The 9505-nt window shown below is 37.0% G+C and overlaps 1 pseudogene; it reads right to left on the reverse strand.

Moving 5' to 3' along the window:
• Window positions 1-7155: 7155 nt before the first annotated feature.
• On the reverse strand, window positions 7156-8116 carry LOC149389116 (delta(12) fatty acid desaturase FAD2-like; annotated as a pseudogene).
• Window positions 8117-9505: the final 1389 nt, after the last annotated feature.

The raw sequence follows: 9505 nt of genomic DNA on the forward strand, positions 1-9505 counted from the left end.
TTGTTGTGGAAGATGGCACACTTAATTTTTAGAATAAATCTCATTTTTATCTCATGGACTCGTATCTCAGTTACATTTCGCCCCCTGGACTCGAAAATGTTGCAAAACTCAACTCACAACTCAAACACGTCTTACAAGGTCCCACTTCCGTCAGTATTTGGACGTTAAGTTTCACGTTTTGATGACGTGACAAGATTTTAAATGGTATAATAGTATTTTCTGTTATTTAGATATATTAATTGTTATCAAATAATTAAATATTTCTATTATTCTCTCTCTCTCTCCTCACTTCCCCGAAGCTCCCCATGGTCCGCGCAGCTCTCCGGCCTCGCTCCGATCTCCTTCGCGCGACCAGACCGTCTCGGACCGGTCGCGACTTCGCGTCCCCTCGGCCGGCTCGCCGGCGCGCCGCTGGATTCCTCGAGCTCGACCCTTCCTCTCTTCGGGGTTCCTCACACTCGACTTTCTTCTTGCGGTCCGCGCGACTGTAGGGTCTCGGAGCTCCCCTTTTTGCGCGACCTAGGTGTGGACGAGACTTCACCACTCGGTCGGCCTTCTTCTTGCTTAGATCTGTGCTGCGTAGAGGGGCGGCACTCGGAGACGTCTTTGTCTCTCGGACCGCGCGACGAGGATCGGCGAGATCCGACTTTGGACGTCTCTCTCCGGGTCTGTGAAGCTTCCCGTGTTCGCGAAGCTCTCTCCGGCGGCCTTCGTGACCTGTGCATCCCGGATCTGCAAATGCGCTTGCCAGTGGAACCTTATTGTCATGCCTGGTTTTGATATTGCTATATTCTGTATTGAAATCCTGGGTTTGATTTTATAGGTCATTTCTTGGTTTAGTCTTATATATGAAATGTGTTCTTGTTTAGTTGGGTTACAGGGTCCAGGATGATTGTTATTGTTTGGCGTATCTGGGTTTGATAATGCTGTATTTTGATGGAAGGAAAAAATGCAGAGAAGAAAAGAAGAAGAAAGGAAAGAGAGAGAGAGAATAATAGAAATATTTAATTATTTAATGACAATTAATATATCTGATAACAATATTTAAATATTAAAAGTATTTAGAATAATAGAAAATACTCTTATACCCTTTAAAATCTTACCACGTCATCAAAACGTGAAACTTAACGTCTTAATACTGACGGAAGTGGGGTCTTGTAACACGTGTTTGAGTTGTGAGTTGAGTTTTGCAATATTTTTGAGTTCATGGGGCGAAATGTAACTGAGGTACGAGTCCAGGGGGTTAAAAATGAGATTTATTCTAATTTTTATTCTATCCTAATCAGTGGTAGTGGATCTAAGAATTTCAATAAAAAACGATACAAGTTTGAAAAAAAAAATTAGGGGAGCAAATTTAAAAAATTATATAAATTTGGATTAAATTTATAAAAGTTTATAAAAAAAATTTAGCGTAAAAATTATAATTTTTAAAAGTTGAGGGGGTATTGGATAATCCTGAGCCCAAAATCAAATAGCTCCACCTTTGATCCTCGTGATAGGCCTGTGCACGGTCCGGTCCGGTCCAAAACCGGCCAAAAAACCGGACCGGACCGTTCAAAACGGTTCAAAAAAACCCAAACCGGACCGGACCAAAAAACTGTAAAAACCGGACCGGACCGGACCGTTTTAAATCATCCAGACCGGACCGGACCGTTTTAAACCGTTTAGACCGTTTTGAACCGTTTAGACCGGACCGGACCGGACCGTTTTGGACCGTTGGACCGTTTTGAACCGTTTAACATAATTTTTTTGAAAAAAAACCATTAATTTTCCACCAAAACACAAACATATAATCATATTTGGGAGTTAAATACATGCACAAATGTCTAATTTGGCTAATTGGACATCAATTAATTTTTTTTTAATTTTTTTAAATTTTTTTTATAAATAAACCGGTCCGGTCCGGTTTAACGGTTTTTTTTTTAAAAACCGGACCGGACCGTTTACATTGAGTAAACCGGACCGGACCGGACCGGGGAAAAAAAAAACCGTTTTAAACCGGACCGGCGGTTTAAAAATCCCCGGTCCGGTCCGGTTTACGGTTTTTACGGTTTTTTTGCGCCGCCCTACCTCGTGATAGAGATAAAATACAATATGATATGTAGTTATAATTTTTTTCTAAAGTCGTTCAACGTGTGTAATTTTAAGTATATTTTACTCATCTTCTAATGAAAGCTCCACATTAATTTTTTTTTATTAATAAATGTATCTCTGTTTAAAAGTGGAAAAAATTCCAAATTGAAAGGATAAGATAAAGTGATATAGTTATAAGGGGAATAAACTATAAAGTATAGTGTTATATTCGGTTATACCTGCCATTTTGAACGGTTAACAGTTATCATTCCGTCAAAACGATTAAAGATTTGATATGTTAACCGTAACAGTTATTCAATTCACCATTACTTTTAATATTTTATTTTCTTGGTAGTTGATTAACCAAGATTAATTATGAAGTAACTGGTTAAAACTATCAGTTTTTGTTCATTTTGACAAAAATATAGTTAATTTTAAAAAGTCAATATGCCCATCTTTGGTAAGGATCGGTCCAAGTTATTATGTGGCGTTAGGAAAGAATGAAAAAAAATTAAAACTTCCTATTGTAAAGAAATTTGACCTTGGACATAGCAGGTTCCTTTCCAAAAATATCGAGGCATTTTATTCCTAAAATTTGAGGCATTTTTTTTATATAATGAAAAAATTATTTAAGATTTTTTTCACCAAAAAATTGAGGCCTTAGACCATTGCCTAACTCGCCTAAATCTAGGGTCGGCCCAGCCTTTATCAATATCACTCCATTCAAGAACTAATTAATCTCATAAACATATACATACTAGGAAAATAAAACCTAAAAAAATAAATCAATCCCTGAACTTCTCTAAAGAATAATATATCAAGATCGTAGTATGTAATAATAGATAAGAAACTTGCCGACCAAAGTGAGAACATGATGTTCTTCATTGCCTAACTCAACGACCACGACGAAGAACCACTTTATGGAAATTAAATCATATTGAGTTGCACAAAAGAACCATAGCTTGGAGCTTGTGGACTCCGGTGGAGTTTCTATTTTTACTCATTTCCAGCGAAGCTTTTATGCCGCCTTGCTATTCCACCCATAGTGTGTCCATGGATTTCGTCGACAATGAGTTCTCTGCATTAGAGGTAGAATTGCGGCTCTACTTGAAGAAGACCTTCCTTAACGGCGGTAATCGAAGTCATCTTCCGCAGAAACTCGCGATTTGTCGGTATTCATGAAAGCGAAAGAGGATCCCTTCTCTTCCTTATATTCTTAATCTTTTTCTTATTTTCAATTCCTTCGGTACCATAGTTGAATCGCATTATAATCTCTAAAGAAGAACAAAGATAAATATTGTCAATATAATAATATTAGGGAGCCGTAGCTATTTAGCCAATTTCAAACTTGATTATAAGGAACTAGTCAATGTTTTGTTTATCTTGGTAAGTTAGCCATTTTCCAAAATTAACGTATAGCTATCAAAATTAACGTTTGAAAATGCTTAAGAAAATCATGTAAAATACTATGTGATTAATGAGGTCACGTCATCAAATATGACTAGATTTTAACTATGTTTAAAACGTTGACTAGATTATAAATCCAACATTTCAAGCTTGAGTCAAATGAGCCCTTAGGCTCTTACTTGGTTCAACTCTATTTTCGGTTGTATTTTTAGTCAAAATGTTTGCTTTTTTTTTTTTTAAGTTTGTTTTTAAACAAATGTAATCTGATTATTTTTTAAACAATACGAACGTTTGTAAAAAAAAAAATACAATAATAAGTTACATAAACAACCATAATATAGTTTTATATTTCTAATTAAAAACCGAAAGGTATTTTCTTAAACAAATTGTGTTGACGGGACATAGATAGTTCAAATTATTACATTAATGAGACGATAGTTCGCATATCACGTTTGTGTTTGTTCAAGCTGATATTAAATCGTTGTTTGTGTTGTTACCAATTTGTTTGTTTGGAAAAAATTGTTTTGCATGTATGTATTGTTGTTTGCTTAGTAATACCTGTATAAGTGTTTGTTTACCAAAAGAGGAATTTGTTGTTAGTGTAATTTGTTTTTTTACTTGCCACAGTTACACAAATAGAATCATTAATTGTGTCATTAGCTATTGAAAAATACAAAATCGTGTTATTAGCTATAAAAAGGAAAATCATCTCTGAAAAATCTGCCAACTAATTGTATATTATTTACTAAAAACAGAATTACAAAAACGAGCATTCATTATTTAAAAATGGGAAATAATAGATCAATTATTAATACCCTAGAATTCTATAAAATAAGAAAATCGACTATTTAATAAAGTTAAATTAAAATAAAAAACGAAGAACTATAAAGGACAAAAGAGTAAATTTTTTAAATAAAAATTGCCTAAATGCTTCAGAATGGCTAGTTATCTAAAAATATGTAAACTATAACTATTTCTTAATTCTCATAATTTGAAGTGCCTTTAATTTGTCCAATTTCTCTTATTATAATTAGCTTCTTTTGCAAAATTCATATTATCATCACAAATCCTACTTTCTAACATTCATCACATGGAGGTCTTCAGAATATCACTCATCATACGCCAGAAGGATGGAATGGGGTTCGGCCAAGCAGTCGAGCAAACCCGGCCTAACCCTTAAGCAAGTTAGGCATTGACCTAAAGGGCCGTTGGTATATATAGATCAAGGATTGAAATGCCGAGTTCTGATTTCATGCCGATGGCCTCAAAAAACGAAAATTACGGTGGCCAATGAGAATTGCGACGGAAAAAATGTGGAAATTTGAAAAAATTGTGCTGACGAAAATTGCGGTGCCAACGCCAATTTCGATAAAACACGGAAATACCGACAGAAATAATGTTGCATAATTCTTAATCTAACAAATAAAATCCATACTTCTTAATCTAACAAATAAAATCCATACTTCAGACACGTAACAAAATTAGTTTCAAACACACACATAATAAGTTTAAACTTCAAATTCAAGTCTCCAACACACGTAATAAGTTCACACATCATAAAAAAAAAAAACATAAGGTCCAAAACACTCAATAGGTTCGAAAACAAAGATTAGTTCAAAACACATACTAAGTTCAACATAGATAAAAAGACCCAATAGTAGGTTGAGTGGCAGTGTGGTTGATAGTAACCCCCGGTTCATGCTTGGAGATCATAGTAGTCAGCCCATTAAAATAAATTCGGATTCTATCAAAACAACAAGAAATTCTAACTTTGAAATCTAAATCTCAAACATGAAATAAATTCGTTTCTATCAAAAACAACAATAAATTCTAAGTCTCAAATATCAAATAAATTGGAATCTATTAAAAAAATTGAGAAAAACATATGTGAACCACACAACATAAATACACATCTTTCATTCAGCAAAATTTTTCCAAAAAAATAAAACAATTCGATTTCATCACAAACTCAAACTGTCGACACAAAACAGTGGGAATAACACGGGAATGTCGCCAAAATTACCAAGAAATGACGGAGATATTGTTAATTTTGCACAGGCGGCGTCGAAATAATATGAGCACGGTCGAAATGACGAGGATACATCGCCGATTTGCAAAAATAAGGTACCAAACGACATTAAGAGAGAAACGACATGGAAATTGCGACGAAATTTCCACGAGAAAAAGACGCAATAAAGTGGCGAAACGGCAAAATGTCATTTTTGTGCCGAAATCCCAAAAATAACGAAATTTCCACGCAATTTCCCCCGAAATATCCCGAAATTTTAAACAATGGTATAGATGAAGGTCGTCTTTAAATTGGAACCCGATCAAGAACGTGCCTTGGCAAGACTCTCGTAAGAATCATGAGATTGCGGCAGACCCAGGAACGTAGACGCCCTTTGGTGGCTAGTGGCTGCGGAAGTCCGGTCTTGCAGGGCCAAGAGCCTCAAACATATTTGGAATCTTTATTTATTTATTTTACCAAATGCTGATTTCTTTTTAAATTGCTAAATGTTTTTTTTTTTTATCAATTTCTAATTTTTTTTTATAAACTATGGATTTTTATTTTATTTTATAAGTGCTGATTATTTTTGTAAAACACTAAATGTTTTGCTGATTTTATATATTTAAGGTTATTTATGTCTTTTCATATATGACTATTCAAAGAGTGTCCATATGTCATAGTGTTTTGAATGAGTGCATAGTGTGAAAAAAATTGACAAATTTAGAGATAGAATATCTCCAAATTCATAAACCAATAATTACAACACTACTGAACTTATGATATATGAATAATTTTAGGATGATTCTCTCTATTTTCAAATTGAACTATTTTATTTATATGAGTCATGACATTGCTATTCATAAGACACAAACAGTTGAAACCATGACAAGCATTCAAAGAGCGACAATGTTGTGGGATGGGATAGACTGACTAGGGAAAACGAGAACATAACATAGATAGACCCGTAGACTAATAAGTAACAGAAAGAAAATAGTCTCCTTATGATTGTGACACCACAACTGGGACGACGATGATGATAATAATTTCCCTCCCATGACAACTTACTCTTTGGTTAAGCTTTTAAACCAAAAAAACGTCATTGTTTGTGTTTCCCTGGTCGGGCTCGACGAAGATGCACTCCTTGCTCTCCCTGAACACCTTGTAAACTGGGGTTGGGTCAAACTAGAAGTACTCCCTAAGGATGCACTACAACATATATAGGCATCAGGTGCATCGGGTGCGACGAAAGTCGCACCCGATGCCCAAAATGTCGCACTCGAAAGTTCTTCGGGTGCGACATTGTCGCACCCAAAAATCCGTCGCTAAAGGCTTCGGGTGCGACATGTCGCATTTAAAAGTGTCACATATTAGGTGCGACACTTTTCGGTGCGACATGTCGCACCCAAAGTCGCACCTATTTGGCTTCAATTAAAAAAAAAAACGAGTATTAGGTGCGACATGTCATGGGGAGTAGGTGGTGCCAGGCCGGCCCTAATCTTAAGCGACATAGGCAATCGCTTTAGGCCTCACATTCAAGGAGTCATGTTTACTTTATGTTTAGGTCTTATTTTTCTAAAAAATTAACATAAAAAGGCTTCAATTTGAATTTTTTATTATTTAAATGCCTATTATTTTATATAAAATGGCCTGAATTGAAAGCATAATTTTTAGTTTTGCCTAAGCCACAATTCATGTTGGGCCGATCCTGTGTGGTGCACCACGTGAGTATCGATGCTATGGTAGGACCGTAGGACACACGGTTGAAGAAGGCCCCGTTGTCCCTATCCACCGTGGCCAATGACCCGCGGAGTCAATCCCACTCGGCCGAGTCGTAGCGGGGGAGTGCTGGTTGGGTGTGTTGCAAAAGCGTGGTGAGGACGAGAAACGCGTTAACCACAAAGAGTGGGCCGAGGTAGGTTAGGCACACTCAACCCAGTCCCCAAACGGAGGAGGCCTAGAATCGCTGCGTTGGAGCCCCAGACCTGGGCCCGCTCACATCTGGTGAAGATCGAGCTTTCGGGGTCGAAGTGGCAGGCGAAGCATTGGTAGGGCTGGGCGTAGAAGTTGAAGGTTAGGTAGAAGGGCCACCCGAAGAGGGAACTTCCCGCCAGGCTGGCGACCAAGCCGACGGGGTTGGTGCTGAGGTGGCGGGTGTGCCACCTCAGTGTGTGGCTCTGCTTGGGGACGTAGGGCTCGTCTTTCTCGAGGCATCCAGCGTTGGAGTGGTGATCGCCGGTGGCTGATCTTCCATGAGAAGTAAGGGACGAGAAAGAATGAGTGGAGGATTAAGCCTACCATGTCGTCCAGCCACTAGTGGTCGCTGAAGGCGTGGCGTGGCCACACTCGTGTGCAATCACCCACAAGGCCGACCACGTCACGCCTTGGACCAGCCAGTATATGACTTTTCCTTTTCTTTGATGGAGATGGTTCGTATAGTACAAGGAAAATAACACTAAACCACCACACACTAATTAATCCTATATGACTATCATTTCATAATTACATTTTTTTTTTCTTAAAGTTCTTTATAGATATTAGAAACTTAGGGTATGTTTGGTTCAAAAGTGAAATCAGAATGAGAATGGTAATGGGAATAGGAATAGCAATAGAATGGAATTGAAATGACATTTCTTTGTTTGCTTTGTACTTTTTAGGTTACAGAATGGAAAGTAATATTTACAAAATTACCCTTATCTTCTTCAAAGATTTGGGGAAAAAAATCATCGACTAAGAAAAAAAAATGAAGCTAGTTCATTCCTTCTGCAAGTCGCCGGTGAAGTCGGGAACATGAAAGAAGCTCTGCAAATCGACGAAACACCCGACTTCATGCCTATTCATGATACTGTCGTTCATCTCTCCGGCCGAAACAATCTGGAGGCGCTCCGAACGGCCGCGTCGGCGTTGAATGTGGCCTTTATCCCAGCGACGGACTGGACCACTCACTGTATCATCTACGACGTTACTTCTGTCCCTTAACCCTTTGCCCCAACTCCTGATGCCCCCCGCTGCCGTCTTCTCCGACGAAACCTAGATCCACACCTCCGTCGTCTTCATTGTCGGCGTTGCATTTTCTCCGGCAAGAGAACGACGGCAAAGGCGGACGATGCCGAATGTCTCGTTAAAGGTTATGCAAGAGAGAGCTTGGGCGACGAAGTGGTAGATGATTGAGCGTTTTTTTTTTTTTTGTGTCATATTCGGATGGGTTTTGTTAGATAACACATATAAAAATTAATTAAATTATAGAAAAGGTTAATTTGATAAAAATATTTCGAATGGTTCATTCATCCCATTTTATAAAGAATCAAATCAATGCAATGATCATTCCATATAATGATGATTACCTCATTTAAAAATGAACCAAACGAAGCAATGATGAATTTTAAGAATCCATTCCATTCCATTCCTTTGAAAACTCACCAACCAAACATGCCCTTAGTGAATTGAAAGTACAAGGAAAGTATACACGTTTCCATCATAAGATATAAGACTAGACCCCGTACACTAATATATATATATATATATATATATATATATATATATATATGTATGTATATATATGTATATATTTTTTTTGGAAAATACCCGTACACTAATTAATCCTATATGACTTTTCCTTTTCTTTGATGGAGATAGTTCGTATAGTAGATTAAAAGTACAAGGAAAATATAAACACTAAACCACCACATACTAATCAGTCATATATGACTATCATTTCATATTTGATGTACACATGTTTACAGATAGAGACTTTGGTGCACAAGTGGAAAACGGAAATGGAAAATTAAATCTCCGATTGAGACCAATAGGTGCACATGTGGAATAATGTTGTCAATCGACAAGGGAAACGTAATAAAATAAGGTTCTTGAAACATAACATTTTAAGATCAAAGTTCCTTTTGTGCATATAAGGAAAACAAAAGTTTTAGCATTGTGAACACAATATCAAAATTGCGTTTAATTTTCAAATAATACCACCTGAATCGCAAACATAAGCCATGCTCATTCTTAGATTTTGGC

This window comes from Urtica dioica, chromosome 8 (genome assembly GCF_054948205.1).
Source record: "Urtica dioica subsp. dioica isolate 48M chromosome 8, U.dioica_male_clone48M_v1_H2, whole genome shotgun sequence".
Lineage (NCBI taxonomy): Eukaryota > Viridiplantae > Streptophyta > Magnoliopsida > Rosales > Urticaceae > Urtica > Urtica dioica.